A 20,072-nucleotide genomic window follows, 5' to 3' on the forward strand; every position below is an offset into this window, starting at 1 on the left:
AAAGCTTTGCCTATGTTTATGTCTTCAAGTGTTTTACCTATTTTGTCTTCTGGCAGATGAAGTGTTTCTATTTTAATATTTAGATATTCGAACCATTTTGATTTTAGTTTAGTGCATGGTGAGAGATATAGGTCTGGGTTCAGTTTTTTGCATGTGGATAGCCAGTTTTCCCAGCACCATTTATTAAAGAGGCTATCTCTTCTCCGGTGAAAGTATTTGGCCCTTTTTTGAAAGATAACCCTAAGTGTGACTAGAGTTGTTTCTGCATCCTCTGTTTTATTCCATTGAACCACAAGTCTGTTTTTTCCCAATACCATGGTGTTTTTATTGTTATAGCTTTGTAGTATAACTTCAAGTCCAAGATTGTGATGACTCTGCCTTACCCTTGTTGCCCAGAATTGCTTTTGCTATTTTAGGTCTCTTTGGGTTCCAAATGAATTGTTTTCTCTAGTTCTGTGAGGAATGCTATTAGCATTTTGATTGGGATTGCACTAAATCTGTATAACTGTTTTGGAAGTATGGCCATTTTGACTACATTGGTTCTGCCTCTCTAGGAAGAGGGTATCTTTCTATTTTCTGATGTTCTCTTCAATCTTCATTTTCAGAGTATTATAGTTTTCAGTGTAGAAGTCTTTCACTTTCTTGGTTAGGTTAACTCAAGTATTTTATTTTTCTTGATGCTGTTGTGAAAAGTACTGCTTCCCTGATTTATCTCTCAGTGAGTTTATTATTAGTGTACAGGAAAGCTATTGATTTTTGAGTGTTGACTTTGTATCTTGTTATGCTACAGAATTTTATGATTAATCCTATGAGTCTTGTGGTGGAGTTTTGGGGCTCTACTATGTAGAGGGTCATGTGACCTTTCCTATCCATAGAAAATGGGCAATACTTTATGTCTGTAGGGAGACCTTTCAAGACCTCTGGACTTGCTGCATCTGTTCATCTCATTAGCAATTATTCTGTGCCCCAGATATAATTGGGACTGAACTTATGAAATATATGCCTAAGATTATGTCTGTTGTCACAGGGCCAATGCTACCTCTTAAGGACCAAACCTACAAAGAAAGTCTCATTTTTTTAGTGATGAGACTTCAAGGGGAGGTGGTGAATGCAATATAGGGTGAAAAATATACAGTACTTCTAGGCAACTGGCTTCCAGTTTTCACTGTACTTTGTTCAAAAGAGCAGGAGTGGAGTAAGAATTAAGATCTTTGTGCTTAGGGATGGCAAGTAGTATAGGAAACAGGTTTTATACCAGAGGCTTTGGGGTAGCTGAGACATTGGAACAGTGCTTGCCCAACTTGAACCGGTGGGAACTACACTCTGGATGATTTTCACCTTGTGCTTCCCCCCTTGTTTCCAGAGGCCCTTACGGACAATCCCCTGCACTGACTTATTCATTTATTCCACGTGTATTTTGGTCTCCAATTCCATGTCAGACACAGTGTCAGGAGGTGGGTTTCTTGGATATACAGTCCCTGCCCTCAAGGAGTTAAACTCCTGCCAGAGAGCCCACATTATTTGTTTAATAATAATTATACACATTATTTTTATTTTGTAATATTGCTACTTAAAATTATAATTAGGTCAATTATAGGATAATTTACAAAATGTGCAATGATTAATAAATATGGATAGTCATTTCCAAATAGCCAGGTGCACATCATCATTTAATTACAGTGCTAATGAGAACTATACTGGCAAGGTTGATAGAATGGGATGAAATTGCACAGGGCAACCTATCCTGCTTTCTCTTCTGAGGAATGAGAAAATCTTTCCTGAGGAAGTGGCTTTCAGCATAAGACTTGAAGCATGAATAAAAGTTGGTCAGGGGAAGAGAAAATCAAGATGAAGAATACAAGTGGTCCAGGCCTGGGTAACAATATGAACAAAATTCCTGGGACCTTTGAAACCAAGCTCCAATCTGGATTTGTACACCTTTTCAGGACTATTTCAAGCTATTCCCTTATACTTTTCAAAGAGTTCAAAATACATTTATTCACCTACTTTTATATGCTACCTACCAATTTATCCCTAACTCCAGCCTGCCCCAACCCCCCGTTTCCTTTACTCTCAGTTCTCTGGCCTTACTGTTTAGTCACATAAAGAGCCCATGTGTTGACTGCCCTCTCCTTTGACCTTGGTCCACAGAGTTTTGGTAGAAGTCATATGTGTCTAGACAAAAGATTGGTTAGTCTTTCTGAAAGTAAATGTTCCAGGTCTGACTCAATCTGACCAAGAGCCAAGAAAGAGATAATAAGGATGATGGAAAAGATCTCCTTAATGAACAGCAGTAAAAAACAGCGCAAAGGTGAAGGCAAGAAACAGTCTTTCCATTTCCTGGGGCTGCAGGTCCCAGACAGGCTCCCGGAAGCACTCATGGATAAGAGGGAGGGAGGTTATTCCATTTCCTGTCTGCCTTCATATTTTAACACTACCCCCAACCCCACCAGTCTCTACTCCCTACACCTCAAGTGCTGTAAACAATCATTCCTTAGATTTTTTTAAAGGGTAAACATTATCACTTTCAGTGGGATAAAAGATCTTGTTTACATAGTCCATAGAAATGGAGATTATTAAAGGCTTTTTTCCTTGTTGACTTTTTTTTAACCCTTTCAGTCAGTGTGTTCATTTATCAAATGGTTGGAAAATAGAGCTTATCATGTAACCATGAGGATTAATAGCTTAAACAACAAATCACAAATTATATGGAAGGTTGTACATGAAAGAGAGAATTCCCTCTGTTATTTCCTAATAGCTCCAGGTGGCCATTATCCATGGTGGAAGAAATGTCACCTTATATACACTTAAGAGACCTCACCTTAGGGGACGCCAGTGTAGTGATAATCTTCCTAGAAATAAGAGACATAAGTAAGGGTTACACTAATAGCCGAGAAGTGTATTTTGTTCTCAATTTTAATGATACAAATTTTAAAAGCCACATCTAGCCTTTGAAATAGACTATTATGTCCTAAGCCCTTTCAACCACAGGATCTCATTTAGGATTTCTTTTTATATTGACTCTTGTGAGGTAAGTCACACAGCTATTTATTTTACAGAAAGAAATTTGAGGCTTAAAGAAATCAAGTCTCTGGCTCAAGACCATATAACTAGTAAGTGCAGAGATAGAATTGGACAGGTTTTATGTCCAGCAATCTCTTGGTATCTTGGTACTGGCTTACCTGTGGGCTGTAAGGGATTTGGTTGCTTAAAACCAGCAACATCCCCAAGAACCCATGCTTTGAGAGCAAATGACAGCTCAGTTAATGGAAATTGTCTGCCTCAATTCACCACAGTATCTATGTATTTTAGAAAACAGCAGAATGGGAAGAGAAGGTGTTTTGTTTTCCTTTAGTATCCAGGAGGGGTAGTTGGGTCCTGTAAAGGAGCCCCTGGTCTTCACCACTATCTGGCATTTGAAGGATGCCCTTAGGATCCTAGAAGGCATTGGGCCAGAATTTGGTCTTCAGCTCCATGAATAGGGTGTGTGGATATATGAGATTTGGGAGGAAAAAAGGGAATATAATGTACAGAAGCACCCTGGAGGCTTTTTTTCTCATGCCAAGACTAGTGCCATCAACTTACAGCACCTCCTTGCAGCTGGAAGTGCTTCTGAATGTTAATGTGTTCAAGCTGAGCAACTGAGACTCAAGCTGAGCATAAAGCTCTAAGGCTTCATGGCCTGGACTTCTTTTCCCTCTTGCCTCTTTACTCTGCTACAGAAGGAGAGTTGGTGAAATGGAACAGTAAAGGATCTTGGAGTCAGACACAGGTTGAATTTGGGGGCTGTATGGTCTGAACTTTAGTTTTCCTTTATTTCACATAGGGCCAGTAATAGTTTCCCTGAGGATCGCAGAGTAAATGTGAGTCCCATATACGTCTACGTCACAGTAGTCAGGGCGAAAACCATGGCACCCACACTCCTGCACACACTTCTCCTAGTATGTGATGGCTTGTTTCATTATATTATTAATTATTATGTACTTATAATTTGCTTCTTTAGTAGAATGTAAGCTCCAGAAGGGAAATTACATTATCTCTGGGGCCTAGCACAATTCCTGGAACATGGGTGATGTAAATAAATATTAGCTTAATAAGTAATGTTACCTAAAGGAATAAATACACCAGCGTTAGAGAGATAGACATATTCAAGAAACTGAATGAAAATATAACCTCTTAAAATCTGGGACCCATCAAAACCATGAGTGGCCCAGGCAGAGACGGAGCAGTCTATGGCTCCTGTTGCTTGTGGTGGGCTGCTTCTCTGGTGTATGAGGTCAGGTACCTTCTGCTGGTTCTCTGGCTGCTTCTCTTCAAGCTCTGCATCTCTGCGACCCCAGAGGTGCTCTTGGAACCAGAGCCCAAGAAGTCAGACTGTCCAAAAAGTGCAGAAACAGGGGTGCTCTTGTCTCAGCCTCTAGCAGATCCACCTTCTCCTGGGTCACCCGTCTCCACTCACCCTAGACACAGAACAGGTGACTTGTCCTGGTCTAATCCCTTTTAGGATCCTAAGGGCATCCTTCAAATTCCCAGCCAGTGAGTGAAGACAACAACTCTTTTATAAGACCCGTTACTCTCTTGGATACTAGAGGAAAACAAAATAAAACAAATATCTCCCCATACTGCTGTTTTTCAAAACATAGGGGATGCTGTGATGAATCACAGCAGACACTCTCCAGTGATTGAGCTATTATTGGCTTTAGAAGCTTGAGTTCTTGGGAAGTCACTGATTTTAAGGAACCAAGTCTCTTACTGCCCACAGGTGAGACGGTAAGTACACCAAAGAGATCATGGGACCAGAAATCAATCACAGAATGCAGAAGACCCAGTAGGAGCTGACATCGTTGGGCATCATTGCTCAAATGTTCTTCATCTTGCGGTTGGGAAGGTTCTTTGGCCAAATGCAGAAATTGGTTAGAATTCTGGCATTCTTGGCCCTGGAACAGGTAGTTGATGGGAAAGCCCATCATCTCTGCGTGAGCTTTAAAACATTGCCTAATACTTCTTACACAATTCAAGTTGGAGGACAAAAGTCAATGGAGCACAGACAGCATTTTCCAGAAAGCAAGTGACAGATTTGCTGTCTTTGTCAAAGGTGGCGGCACTATTAAAAGTCAGATGACAAATGAGGCAGGCTTTGTTAGTTGCTGAAACACAGTGGGGGATGGGAGTGGAGAGGAATTAACCAGAGGAAAGTTGGGGTGGGGTGTTGTCTTCCTCATGCTCATGTTCTCTCCCTACATGATTCAGGGTGGTCTCTGGCTCAGCCTCAGAAAACCAGAGTTCTGCAGGCCTCCTGCTGTCAAGTGACAGGAATCATTTGGCACTTCCAATGGACAGTGGGCAGAGTGGGCAGGGCAGAGAGGCCAAGCCTGGAGGACTGAAGTTATTCTCTACAGCCACCAGCACACAACCTTGTGCTAGAGCTTGGCTGCTGAGGGTCCAAAGAGGCATATGGTTGACAGATGCTATTTGCAGGTAGGAATGCAAAGCCTCAAAGAAGCAAAATTTTATGTAGAACAGTCAGAAAAAAAAACAAACCAGCAACTAACGACCACATTCATGCCATTTCCACATTTCTTTGTGGTTGTGGTTTAGTTCAGAAATTCACTTCCACCTATGAGCTGGCTAGTGTAAAATGAAAGTGAGCTCTGGGTTACTTTGACCTTGTTGGCCTCAATTTGAGCAACTTCCACACCAAGCTTTGTACTAGTTATTAGGGAGAATATCTATGCTTCTCTGTTGGGAGATGGGTTGCTGGAGGCTACAGTTTTACAAATTCATCTCCGATGTCATGCAGCTCTACTTCCTGCACCTTTCCCAACACACAGTGCCTAGCACAACACTTTGAGGTGCTTGGTGAATGTTTGCTGAACTGAAAACAAGAATTAATATTTTTCATTATTGCTTTGACTTCTTTTCTGCTGTTACTGCTAGGCATAGCATGTCTTTGTTGTGCATTTTTCTCTTCTTCTTTTCCTGTGTATTAGAACAGTGTACTGAGTTGGCTTTGTGTCTAGGATGATCCCAAGCTTGGTGTTGGGAAATAACTTCATAAGAATAATTTGACTTGAGTCATGGAGAGTGACTCAGTGATATGGACAGAGGGCTTGAAGGTTTTGTGATCCTTAAAGCAGCTGGTCCCCACTATGGCTCCTCTTAGATTAGCACCATTCACAGGTCCATCAGCTTGCAGGGATGGTGACAGCAGAACAGGGATCAGGATACCAGGCCCAAGCAGGGTTCTGCCACTGTGACTTCGTGGAAACCCTAATACATCTTTGGGTTTAAGTTCATTCATCTCTGAGAGAAAGATGTGGGTTTGAAGATCATAACAGTAGTCTTTCACACAAATAGTCTGTCATCTCCTGTCCAATACCTTGCCTCATCCTCATGAGTGTCTGCCTGCACCACCTGGCATGGTGACCTCCTGTGAACAGCTGTGGTGACTTTCAGAACTGTTCAGCAAATGACTGGATTCTCTTCTCATGTCTCTTGGGGCAAGGTGAACATAGGGCAAATATTGGGAGAGAATCTGTGGAGTGGAAAGAGGGCTGCATACAGTCTAAGCTGCCCCTTCTGCAGGAACAGTTGACATCTAGAGAGTTTCCAGAATCCTCAGGGCTTCCTTCTTTTAGCTTTAGAGTCTGGACACGCAGAACCTGACTGGAGCCTCTAGTGCTGGCACGAACCAGACTGAGGAACTGCATGCCAGTTTACAGAAAGAACAAGGTAGAGACTTTAAATCCATGCACCTAGTTCTTCTTGTTAGGCTTAGTGGAATGGATTTAAAATTATAAAATCCTACAAATGCAGATTCTCTGCGATTCTGTGTTTGGCCATGACTCAAAACCTGTGTGTGATCAGTGTGTCCACGAGAGTCTACCTATAGCTCAGATCCCCAGTCCCAGTCATCTGCCCCAAAATCCCTTCCACCTTCCTTCACTTGTCAGATGGAAACACAGGTGACAGGAAGACCTGGGACCGATAGCTTTGTTTTCCCTGGACTTCACCCTATTTGCAGAAGGAGAATGGTAAAGAAAATTGCTTCCCTTTGAGCCTTTTGTTTTGAGTGGTTTATGCAAAGTCTGCAAGGCAATTGGCTGCTATCCAGTGCTTTCATTTGCTCATTTGACTGTAGGATCACTGCCAAGAAGCACCCATGATCTGAACTGTCTTGATGCCAGTGCAGAATTGCTCCTCAGAGAACCTGGGTGATGTGTGGATGGAGCCCCAGGTCTTCATGCACAGAGAGGCCCAGTGCACATCTGGCTTCTCTAGCAACTTTCTGGCTCTTCCAGGGACGGCATGTGCATTGTCACTGAGTGTGCAGTGAGGACTCTGTGGAAAATGGAGGTTGTTCTGGGGGATTCTGCTTTCTGTGTTGAGGACCACGGAGTTTGGCATTTGATTCAACACTTCTCTTTGTTCCACTAGCACACCTGGCAGAGATATAGTGAATGATCATCTTATTTGTAGTTTATTAATTCCATAAGCCTCTGTTTATAAATGGCTGCAATAAAGAACAAACGTAAAAGTGAGAATTGGCAGATGGAGCATTGATCCTTTGATGTCTCCTTTGCATCAAACAGGCAAGTCTTTGTGAGCAACTTTCCAAATGAGCCCAGCTAGGCCTGGTGGAACAGGACACTTGGGCCTCAGGGGGCTAGCCTGGCCTGTTTTGAATGCCCATACCAAGGCCCAAGTCACACCTAGTCCCCAGGGACCTATTGGAAAATTCAGATTTAGCAAATGTAAAGTTTAGACATAAAGTTGAGACTTCTGGAAGTTAGTTTCTTGGTGGCATAGGAAATACTCGTATTAGCTTTTTACAGAGATGAGAAGTTATACCCAACATACACACACAAAAAGAAATGCGAGCACGTAGACACATGCGTGTACACGCAGCCTGGAAACCATATCTAGGTTGGCAGAGGTCACTTGCAATGTCATCTTTGAGGCAGGGTCTACTTCCACACCTGGGGGTTTTCATAGATTGGAAATAATTCTTTTTAGTTGCTTGGGAAAGATGTCTGAGCATTTTTCTTGAGCATTCTCTCCCATCTAAGCTATAGCCTTCCTGAGACATAGTGCTCTTAATCTGTATTCTCCACTGAACTGAGCACAATTCTTTGCAGAAATAAGGTGTTTGGTAATACTTTTATGGATGCACAATAAACACACTCTTTTGTTTTTCCAACGAGTTGATGTGAATGCACAAAACGGATAACAAAACAATGTCTTCTAACACTCTGTGTCAGTTGGATTCTCTGGGAGGAAGATTCTGGGATGAAGTTGGAGTTGGGGGTGGTGGTAGAAAATGCTCCTAGGGAAAGCAGGAGCAGAACAGGGCTGGGAAAAGCTTTAGAAACCCATGCAGCTCGCACACTTTTGTAAGGAAGAGGGAGAGGAAGCAGAACTGATCAAAGGGACTCTCAAACTACAGTGAAGATCTGACAAAATCTTGGGAAATCCAAAGGCATGCCTTCAGCCCAAAAGCTGAGGCAGAGCCTAAATGTGTGAATGGCTGGAGTTTGTCAGTGGATTGCATCCCTTGAAGCTGAATAGGAAGTGTGTTCTTGAAGGGAGATCTATGCTTGGTCCATTCTACCCATCCATACCAAATATATAATCAATGGCCTGTAAGTCTTAATTTTATTTCCAAAATATTTTTCAGGTCGGTTACTTCTCTTTATTGCCTGTATTGGCCTAAGTGCCATCTTGCCCATCCTAGACTCATAGCCAACTTTGTGAGCATGTGAAGGGCCCATACTCCCCAGGGCCCTCTGCTGACCTTCCTCATAATTTTATCTTTGAACACATACTTTATAAGCAGAGTCTGACAGGATGGCCATGGAGCTTTGGCTCACACACTGTTGTATCTCCTACTGCTGTGTGCCTCCTTGGCTTGTTCTTAGTCACCCACTCCTCTAGTCTTTAGTGCCCCAGACCCTGCCTAAACTCATCCTTTCACTCCAAGGCTGACATCCCCTTCTGACTCTGATGGTGATCTGGACATAGGTGTGGGAAGCAGTCAGACTGGGTGTGGGGTCTGGGGGCAGGGCATGGTGATTGCTGAACTCAGCGTGGACTGGCAAGGGCATGATGCAGGTGACTTAGTAGGAAGAAGCTTCTCACCCACTCTGGATCCAGATACTCACTCTGTCGGATACAGAGCTTTCCATTCCTGTGAAAGTCACCTTCTCCATGGGATGGGGAGGTAGGCCAAGGCATCTGGCTCAACTTTCTCACTCCCAGCTGGGGTGTGACACTTTAAGTGGCAGCTTACTAGAGGGGGACCCTTTTGGCAGCTGGGCTGCAATGTGTGTGCAAAGTCACAGGACAGGACTCCTGGGTTCAGGTGAGCAGTACTTACCCCGTGAGTATTCCTGTGCTTAATAGCATGATACTGAGAAGAAAAAATTCACAACAGAACAAACAACAAGAAAACTCCCAAACAAAACTATAATAAAATATTAGGATCACACAGAAGAAAGGGAAAAACTTTATATGTTACTACTTTTGAAAGCACTTTTATCCTCCTTGAGGATCATTACATTCCCATTCTGCCCTGGTCCCTGCAAGTTCTGTAGCTGGTCCTGCCTGCAACAACTTCCTAGCTGCCTCTGGACATCCACGGTCACCTTTACCTGTTCTCTCCACTGCAGATAGTTTGTGTTCCAACCTAAATCTGGATGAGCTATTGCCTCACTTCGCTTGAGGCCATTGAGCAGCTCCCACTGCTCTCAGGTAAAGTTCTCTAAGGCCCGAAACAGGTACTGACCATGCTCCTCCCGTTTATATGCCCAGAGGCAATTTCTTCACAGGTAGAGAACTGCTGGCAGTTTTTCCCCATAAAGCACTCTAAAGTCTCCAGGAGCACCCCAAATCAGCAGAAATGAGTTCAGGAGTACCTTTCCTTGCTTCTCAGGAGAAAATCTGGGGTACATTCTACATGGTCTCTCAGAGTGTGCCTAACAGGACTGAGCTACTGTTGCTCATAGTGTAATCCACTCTTTACTGCTGGAGTATTGCTCTCCTCTCTTCTCTCTCCCCCTACTGAGCTTTCTGAAATAGCTTCTTAATAAAATGACTTGAACAAAATCTTTTTCTCAGCGTCTGTCTCTAGAGGAATCCAACTCTCTCACCTTATCCTGCACTGCCTCCCTCCTGCTATCCCTTTGAGTCTTTTGACTGTGCTGCGTTCCTTCACTCCATGGCCTCTGTATGTGGTGTTTTTTCTTTTTAAAATGGTTCCCATCTCATTATCCTTCCAAATTTTGTATTCCTAATGAACTCCTACCCATCCTTCAGATTTCAGCTGAGAAAATTTCCCAGGAAGCCTTTCCTGACTTTAGAGTCACAGTTTATATGTTTGCACATCCTCAGAATCTCTGTTTCTTGTGCATCTGAAAACTTGCTTAGTTTATAAATTTGTATTCATTATTAGCATATTTTTTAAATTTTAAATTCTTTTGAATGATACTTAACTGTTATAATCCTGAAAGTACTCTTAAGTTGGTATTTTTCTTCCACTAAAAAAACCTGAAGCAATTGAATTTCTGAATTCAAAAGACCCCAATTCAGCCTGAAGTAGGTAAAATACTAATAATACTTTTTAATTAAAACTTCCTTTGAGAGATGTTCTATTAGTTTCTATCCCAACTTTGTTGGAAATTATATTCAAAGAAAATAAAAACCCAGAGAAAGCTCAGTAACTGGAATTTCCTGGATTAAAAAGTTCGTCAAAGCATGTTAGGTCACCTTTATCAATTAATTAATGCATGGTTCTCAAGGAGACTGTACGTTTTAAACAAAGATGTTTCTGCTATTTTACACAAAACACTATTCTACATAAATTTTACTGCAAAGCAGCTTTTTCATGGTTTCTCCCTACCAGTAGTCTTCTAACATTTTTTATTATAAAATTTTCATTTAAATTGTGATTTTCCTCAGTAATGAGGACTAAAACCAAGGCTCAGACCTGTTTCTTTTTTTTGAAACAGAGTCTCACTAAGTTGTCCAGGCTGAGTCCAAACTCGCAGTGATCCTCCTGCCTCAGCTTCCTACGGTGCTGGGATTACAAGTGTGTATCATCAGACTGTCATTTTAAATCTAGTTGTTTAGTCTTGTTATTTGTTAAGGACTAAAATTTTTTAGTCTAATTATTTATCTGGATTTTTATTTCTTTATTTCCCTAAATGATTTAAACTTTGGGGATTGGCTGATGATTATTCCACTACCATTAAATATTACAAAATGAAAACTTATTTTGGCATATGTATTCCAAATACACTTTTACATGGCAGTTTTCTCTCACTATTTTAATCTTTTATATTGTAGAAATTTAAACACAACCCTTAAACAGTATTAAAATTAGAACAACACAGGCGCAGACGCCGCGCCTCCCGGACTTAGTCCGAGATAGTGTCCCTTGCGCCCCATGGTCCTCCTCCCGAAGGCAGCCTGGAGCCCCTGGGAGCAGCCTCCAGCAGGCCCCCCAGAGCAAGACTACCCTTAAACTGGAACCACAGTGGCCAGACTTCTGCGTGAAGACGAGAAGCGGCAACCGGAAAGCGCTGCGGTCCACGAAAAGGCAAGCCCGGCATCAGAGAAAGAGGAAGACCAGACTGAGCCGAGCTAAGACCGGAGCGGGGATTTGCAGCCTCACCAGGCACTTACGTATTCATCGAAGAGTCACCCCAGTAGTGGTGATCACAGACATGAAAAGATTCGAGACGCCACAGATCCTTCACCACCAAATAAAGTGTTGCGGAGATCTGATAGTCCTGAAAACAAGTACAGTGACAGCACAGGTCATAATAAGGCCAAAAATGTGCATACTCACAGAGTTAGAGAGAGGGAAGGTGGGACCAGTTACTCTGCACGAGAAAATTCACACAACCACAGCACTTGAACTTCATAGTTCAAATTCACATTCTTCTAATCCAAGCAATAATCCAAGCAAGACTTCAGATGCACTTTATGATTCTGCAGATGACTGGTCTGAGCACATTAGCTCTTCTGGGAAAAAATATTTCTACAATTGCTGAATAGAAGTTTCACAGTGGGAAAAACCAAAAGAGTGGCTTGAAAGAGAACAGGTCAAAAAGAAGCAAATAAGGTGGCAGTTAATAGTTTCCCAAAAGATAGGGATTACAGAAGAGAGGTGATGCAAGCAACAGCCGCTAGTGGGTTTGCCAGTGGAATGGAAGACAAGCATTCCAGTGATGCCAGTAGTTTGCTCCCACAGAACATTTTATCTCAGACAAGCAGACACAATGACAGAGACTACAGACTGCCAAGAGCAGAGACTCACAGTAGCTCTACGCTAGTTCAGCACCCCATCAAACCAGTGGTGCATCCAACTGCTGCCCCAAAGCTCTGTTCCTTCTAGTCCATTCATGCTACGGTCTGATCACCAGCCAAAGAAATCATTTGATGCTAATGGAGCATCCACTTTATCAAAACTGCCTACACCCACATCTGTCCCCTCTCAGAAAACAGAAAGAAAAGAATCTACAGCAGGAGACGAATCAGTATTACATTCTTGCACAACTCCTTCTATGTCTTCTGCCTCTGGACTGAATCCCACATCTGCACCTCCAGTGTCTGCTTCTGCAGTTCCTGTTTCTCCTGTCCCACAGGCACCAATACCTCCACTACTTCAGGACCCAAATCTTCTTAGACAGCTGCTTCCTGCTTTACAAGCCACACTGCAGCTCAATAATTCTAACATGGACATATCCAAAGTAAATGAAGTTCTTACAACAGCTATGACACAAGCTTCACTGCAGTCTATAATTCATAAGTTTCTTACTGCTGGACCACCTGCTTTCAGCATCACATCTCTGATTTCTTAAGCTGCTCAGCTCTCTACACAAGCCCAGGCATCTAATCAGTCTCCCATGTCTTTAACATCTGATGCCTCATCCCCAAGATCTTATGTCTCCAAGGATAAGCACACCTCAGACTAACATAGTCCCTGTCAAACCTTTGATTAGTACTCCTCCTGTTTCATCACCAAAGGTTAGTACTCCGGTAGTTAAGCAAGGACCAGTGTCACAGTCAGCTACACAGTAGCCCATAACTACTGACAAGAAGAAGGTTCATGAACCTGTCTCTCTTTGAAGTCTTCAGCTCGCCAGCCAGAGAAGCCCATCACCTGGTCCAAATCATACTTTGAGTAGTAATGCATCAAATGCAACAGTTGTCCCACAGAACTCATCTGCCCACCCTGTGTGTTCCTTAACACCTACACTGGCAATACACTTCAGTGAGAATCTCATAAAACATGTTCAGGGCTGGCCTGCAGACCATGTGGAGAAGCAGGCATCGAGATTTTGTAAAGAAGCCCATAACATGGGACGTGTTCACATGTCAGAAATTTATACTGAATTAAAAAACCTAAGATCTTTAGTCTGAGTATGTGAAATTCAAACGACTTTGCGAGAGCAAAGGATACTGTTTCTGAGACAACAAATTAAGGAACTTGAAAAGCTAAAAAATCGGAATTCCTTTATGGTGTGAAGATGTGAATAATTGCACATGGTTTTGAGTAAAGGAACTATAAATCTGTTGCCCAATCTTAACATTTTTGAGCTGCATTTAAGTAGACTTTGGACCGTTAAGCTGGGCAGAGAAAATGACAAGGGGACGATAGGGTCTGTGAGAGTTGATTCAGGGGAAAGATACAGATTGATTTGTAAAAGCCTTGAAATGTAGATTTCTTGTAGATGTATTCTTCACGTTGTAAATATGTTTTGCAGAGTGAAGCCATGGGAAGCCATGTGTAACAGAGCTTAGACATCCAAAACTAATCAGTGCTGAGGTGGCTAAGTACCTAGCCTTTTACATGTAAACCTGTCTGCAAAATTAGCTTTTAAAAAAAAAATTGGGGAGGGGGTTAATTTATCATTCAGAAATCTTGCATTTTCAAAAATTCAGTGCAAGCGCCAGGTGATGTCTGTCTAAGAATGCGATTTTGAACCATATGGGTAGTGCACAAAATATCGTGAAACAGCTGTTTCCACACCTGCACCTGATCAAGAGCAGTGCTTCTCCATTTGTTTTGCAGAGAAATGTGTTCCATTTCCCTCTTAAATCCTTGATCTGACTTACCTTATTTTTTTGGTACCGGGGATCGAACTCTGATCCTTGAGCCTGTGAGGCAGGCGGCGGAACCACTGAGCTAAATCCCCGGCCCATACCTTTTTTAAGATTCCTCTTTTCCTCCTTTCTTAAGGCACTGTTGCTATGGCACTTTTCTATAACCTTTTCATTCCTGTGTACAGTAGCTTAAAATTGCAGTGATTGAGCATAACCCACTTGTTTGTATAAATTATTGAAAATCCTTTTGCACCCTGTAAGAATGGACTAAAAGTGCTGCTGAGCATGTGTACTGAGAGTACACGAACTGCTCAATTGTAAGGAAATGGCCCAATGAACATGGTTGTGGGAGGGGGAAGAGGAAACAAAGCCAGTCAGATGTGAATTGTATCTGTTGTAATAAACATGTTAAAACAAACAAATAATTGTTATTTTTCTTTTCCTTCGGTCAGTGCACATTAGCATTTGAACTATCTGGGGATTCTTTATCAGAACTATTCTTGATGAATATTTATACTTAATGGAAGTAATTCCTAAAGGAACATTTTGTTTAAAACATATTAGCAAGAATTTGTGTATAAGATATTTAATGCAAATGAAATTCAACAAGAATTGATTAAGTCACTTCCCAAGTGGTTGTCATTTGTTAAACCCTGGTTCACCTGTCTTGGTATTAGGATGTTTCATTTTGAAGGTTGTTTGTGTTGTAGCTAACTGTTCAAGTCTGGTGCTGACTGCTGTTCTTAGCCATCACAAAATGCCAAATTTGTATTTGGAGCTTCCCGCTGTTATCTGGAAATGGTGGGAAAGCTCAGCTTTGTATATTGTTTCCTAAAGTATATTAAAATAAAAAAGAAACTATTGCTACTATAAAATTAAAAAAATTTAGAGCAACACAACCTAATATAATTCACCAGTCACATTCAGAACATCTTGAATCCAACTTTCATGATTCAGCTTTATAGTTTAACAGACACCGTGTAATATGGCACCTCTCAGATCTGACATTATCTTATACTTAAAATCTGGCTCACACTTTTATTTCACTTAGTTACCCTGTCCCCACTCATAACATGTATAAAATATTCTACTTTTACTCTTAATATTTTACACACTGATTTCTTTCCATCAAAGTGGATCTTTTCATTATTCACCCCATGATCCTCAAAGAATATCAGTAACATGACGACAGATGAGGACAGTCAGCTTATGTTAGAAATGAGCTTTCTTCTCCTTATCTAGTCTTCACTACACAATCTGTAAGTAATACTCAGTTACATATCATAGCACTTACACTCTGCCCTAGAAGAGCCTGTCTTGAACAGTTAGAAAGCTTGATGAACATTTACCTTGTCCAGTGAAATATTTGCTTCCTGAGAGGGATGACAATGTACAATATTGCTTTCCACTTTCTCTCAAAGGCATCATAATCCCTGACTCATTACTGGTGCCCTATATTTACTAAAATCTTGACTGGATTCATAGATACTTAATATCAAGGTCACTCATAACTGAAAGAACTCTGAGTCATTTAATTTATGTGGCCTTGGACAAAATCCTTAAAATTTCCAAACTTAACTTTCTAGTATAAAAATGAAGGTAATAATAGCAGCTATCTTTTCAGGTTATTCTAGGAATTAAATGGGATGAAGTGCTTAGAAGGGCATAGTGAGTGCCAATGAAGATGTTAGGTTTGATTCAATGTACCTGAAGGAAAATAGAATGAAAGGGCTATAAAATGACACACTAAAATATCCCCAGAACATTATGATGATATATCCTCTATATTCACAGATTATGTCACTTACAAAATTGAATTCTATTAGGATCCTAATTTAATGCTACCTCTCACTACTTTTCTTTATTTTTCAATATTTCCATGTGTCTTAGTCACTTTTCTCATTGCTGAGATGCAATACCTGATATTCACAAATTAAAGGAGGAGAGGTTTATTTTGTTCATGGTATTTAGAGGATTCAGTCATAGTTGAGTGGCTCCAAGGCAGGAAAAGCATGGTAGGTGGGCCTAACTCAGAGGAAAGCTGCTCATGCCATGGCAGCTAGGAAGCAGAGAGAGAAAGGAGGGTCCAGGAGGGAGGTATACTCTTCCAGGTCACATCCCCAGTAACCAGCCTCTTCTGACAGAGCCTGTCTCCTAGCAGCACATTTGACTCTGAACTCTTTGGTGGATGAATCCATTGATGAGTATAACACTCCCATGATCCAAACCCTTCTTAAAGCCCTACTTCTGAACACATGAGGCTTTTGGGAGACCTGCTAGATTTAAACCATAATATTCTGCCTCTGGCTCCCAAAGATGCATGCCCGTCTCTTTATGCAAAATTCATTTAGTCCATCTCTAATAGTTGCCAAAGTTTTAACAGATTCAATATTGGTAAAAAGTCCAAATTCAAAGTCTCCTCTGAGAAACAAGGCAAACTCTTAGCTATGATCCTCTGTAAAGGTCAAAAGAAAGTTAAATACTTCCAACATATAATGGCACAGGGTAAACATTTCCGTTCCAAAAGGGAACAATGTGGGGATAAAAAGGAATGGGAGCAAAGCAAGGCCAAAACCCAGAGCAAACATTGTCTTGTAGCTCCATGTTCAGCATCCAGGGGAAGTTGTGATAAGATGTGAGCTCCAAAGGGCTTGGGTGGCCCCACCACTGTGGCATTGCTAGTTGCAGTCCTCATGGTCTCTCTCTTGGGGTTTCCTCAGACATTTCACATTCCTGACTTTTCCAAATTCCTGGGATCTCTGGCACTTTCAGCTTACTATTATAGCTTTATGCACTGCCCTCTCAGGGGCATGCGACCTGGCTACCCAAGCCTTCTTCTGAAATCTGGAAGCCTCTGTGGCCCCACAGATCTTGCACTCTGCATGTCAGTAAAACAGGCACCAATGGGATAAGAACAAGGTCTGCCTCCAGCTCAAGTGGTAGCCGAACACCCACGGATCACTGTGGAAGAAACCTCCAAGTGTCTGGATGGCTGAGTACTGTGAACTGAATCCGGAGGAAAAAATTCTGTAGGCCCTTCTTCAGCAGGGCACTCAGGTGCTCTCTTTTCAAAGCAAAAATCTTTCAATGGAGTCTACCTTTTACACTCTTGAGCTAGGGAAGGGTAGGGTTTTGCTGAGTCTTGAGAGATTCTCAAACCATGTTTTCTATTGTCCTGGTGGAAAGTACTTGTTTTCTTTTCAATGTTAATCTTTTCAGCAATTATGCTCTCCTTTGCCTCATCTTGGCAGGTGCTTCTTTTCTCAGGACATTGAAAACTTTTCACATCAGTCTTTGTTCCTGATTCTCACTGCAGATATCACTAAAACCTCCAACATTACTGAGGCTATAGCCTGAACACTGAGCTTCCTTGAAATTTCTTGTTGCAGATTAATTGGTCTGCTGCTCTTAATCTCAGTCTCCTACAAAGTTTCATGACATGGAAAAAATGTAGGCAAATTTTATGCCATAGCCTAACACAAATAGTCTTGAGTCCAATTGCCAATGGAATCCCTTTCCCCAATTGAAATATCCTGAGCTTTGCCTTTACTGTCTGTATTCTTGTCAGAATTCTGGTCTTCTGAACTCTGACCAGAATCACTCATCAAACTCAGCTTATAGCACTCTAGTAGTTCTGTAGTGAGCATCTCCACATCTTTCCAAATTCATCTGACAAACCAGTTCCAAAGGTTTCTGAACCACATGGTCAGGTATAGTCATAGCAACAACCCCCACTCCTGGTACCAAAATCTGTCTCAATCACTTTCCTCATTGCTGAGACACAATATTCAAAACTCACAAATTAAAAGAGGAGAAGTTTATTTGGCACATGGTCTTTAGAAGATTCAGTCCACAGTTGCTTGCTTTGAAATTTCCTTGGCCAGAATAATTAGTCTACTTCTCCTAACCCCAGTCTCTCACAAGAGGCAATTCACTGGAGTTGTGACCTGGAACAGTATATTTCCTTCTCTGGCTCTACCTTTTATCCTCTGCTTCCTGGCTGCCATAATGTGAGCAGCTTTTCTCCTTTGCAGGCTCTTCCACCATATCCTTCTTGCTTTGGAGCCAGTTGACTATGAACAGGATCCTCTAAAATCTGTGAGCCAAGTAAAACTCTCCTTCTTTAAGGGCGTCGGATATTGTGTCTCAACAATGAGGAAAGTGACTAAGACACCATGATGATTTGATCACAGTTAGCCTTCACTTAGTGTTTCTGTGTTGCAAAAGGTCTATGCTATGTCACTAGAAACTAACATTGTATTTCAGGGCAGTGCATTACTTTTAACTGAGTCACAGCTACTGACATATCCTATCTTTGTTTGTTTTCTGCATGTGCTCTGCAGATGAACAATTAACATTTAAATGTTCATTTTGGTGGTATTTGTTTAAAGATGAGGAAACATAAGATGTTGGAACATACTTGTGACATGACTCTTTGTAATAATTAACAATTGAGATAGTGAACTGTTGTTTAGGACATCGATAGCCTGAATTTTATCTTTCATTTCTTTCACTTATGTTTTTAATATGTAATTATTTAGCTATTGAAAATTTCCATTCAGTTCTGTGTGCACTTAATTAAATATGTTGAGATAACAGGTGTTTATTAAACACATTCCAGGTCAAGAGAACTTTGATAGGAGAGGGATGAATGTAGAGCACAGATAAATCCACACTTGATCAACAAGAGTTAGCCCTTTCTATGTTCAGACACTGTTCTAGGTAGTGACCACACAACCTTGAACAAACAAGCCAAGGTTTTTATTTTTTTAGACCCTACAGTACATTAGTCCAGATTACAGTGATAAATGTCATAAGAGGACTAGCAAAGCAATCTGTAAATTTAGAAAAAGCAAAGAGCACATCCAACCAGGAAGGTTTCAAAAACAGTTGGGTCTTAAAGTAAAGATAGGAGGCTATCAGCTGAAGAAAAGACTTAGGGCTTCTGAGGTAGAAGAGGACTACAAGGGGCTTCAAAGTTTAAACACTAAGCCCTGCTAAGGGGACTACAGGCATAATAAAAAGCTGCCTATGAAGGAATGGAGAGAAGTCTATAGAGCAGAATTTCTCAATGTCGGTGGATGTGCTAGCCTGATGTTTCTTCGTTGTAATGGGCTGTCTTATACATTGTAGGATATTTATTTATTTTTTTTAGCAAGTTTTAAAAAAATTAATTAATTTTATTGGCACATTTTAGATACACATAATGATCACATTCATCATAGGGAATTTGTACCCATACTTGATATACTTTGATTCTTCTTTTTTTTCCAATTCCCCCTCCTCCCTTCAACCCCTCTTCCTCTCCTTATTTACAAAAGCTTTGTTTGCATTTTTTCCTTTTTTCTCTTTTTTCTTTTCCCTTCCTTCCTTTCTCATCCCCCTCCTAGTTCTTCTTTCCATTTGAACATTTTCTTCCTATTTCACAGTATCTATTATATATTAAAAGTGTGTTTCTTGTATGCAGTTTATTGTTGGATTTTGCTTCTTGATGCATTCTGCCAGTCTATTTCTTTTGATTGGTGAATTGAGACCATTATCATTGATGGTTATAACTGAAACATATTGACTTGTCATTGCCATGACTTTTTCTTTTTGTTGGGTTCTCCCCCTCTACATTTAATTTCTTGTTGTGCCAGATGAGTTCATTCTGCTTTGCTTCCTGGGGCTGTGATCCTCAATGTCTGTTCCTAGGATATTGTGTAAAATTCTTTGGAGTGCTGGTTTGGTATTCATGAAGTTCCTAAGGTGCTCTTTGTCATGAAAGTATCTTATTTTTCCATCCATTTTGAAAGATAGTTTTGCAGGGTACATCAATCTGGGTTGGAGGCTGCTTTCTTTTAGGGCTTGGAATATGTCACTCCAAGCTCTTCTTGCCTTGATGGTTTGTGTTGAGAAGTCTGCTGTGATTCTGATGGGCTTTCCTTTGTATGTGATTTGTTTCTTTTCTCTATCTGCTTGTA

General features: G+C 41.2%; 1 long non-coding RNA gene and 1 pseudogene across 2 annotated transcripts in view; both read left to right on the plus strand.

Moving 5' to 3' along the window:
* LOC110345201 (uncharacterized) overlaps positions 1–20,072 on the plus strand; it is a 332,723-nt gene that overhangs the window by 139,089 nt on the left and 173,562 nt on the right. The gene's annotated exons all lie outside the window — the stretch shown is intronic.
* LOC101713657 (WW domain-containing adapter protein with coiled-coil pseudogene) lies at positions 9,066–14,613 on the plus strand (annotated as a pseudogene).

The sequence above is a fragment of the Heterocephalus glaber genome, unplaced genomic scaffold (assembly GCF_053883595.1).
Source record: "Heterocephalus glaber isolate CG9 unplaced genomic scaffold, H.glaber_assembly_v1.0 deba00000809, whole genome shotgun sequence".
Taxonomy (NCBI): Eukaryota; Metazoa; Chordata; class Mammalia; order Rodentia; family Bathyergidae; genus Heterocephalus; species Heterocephalus glaber.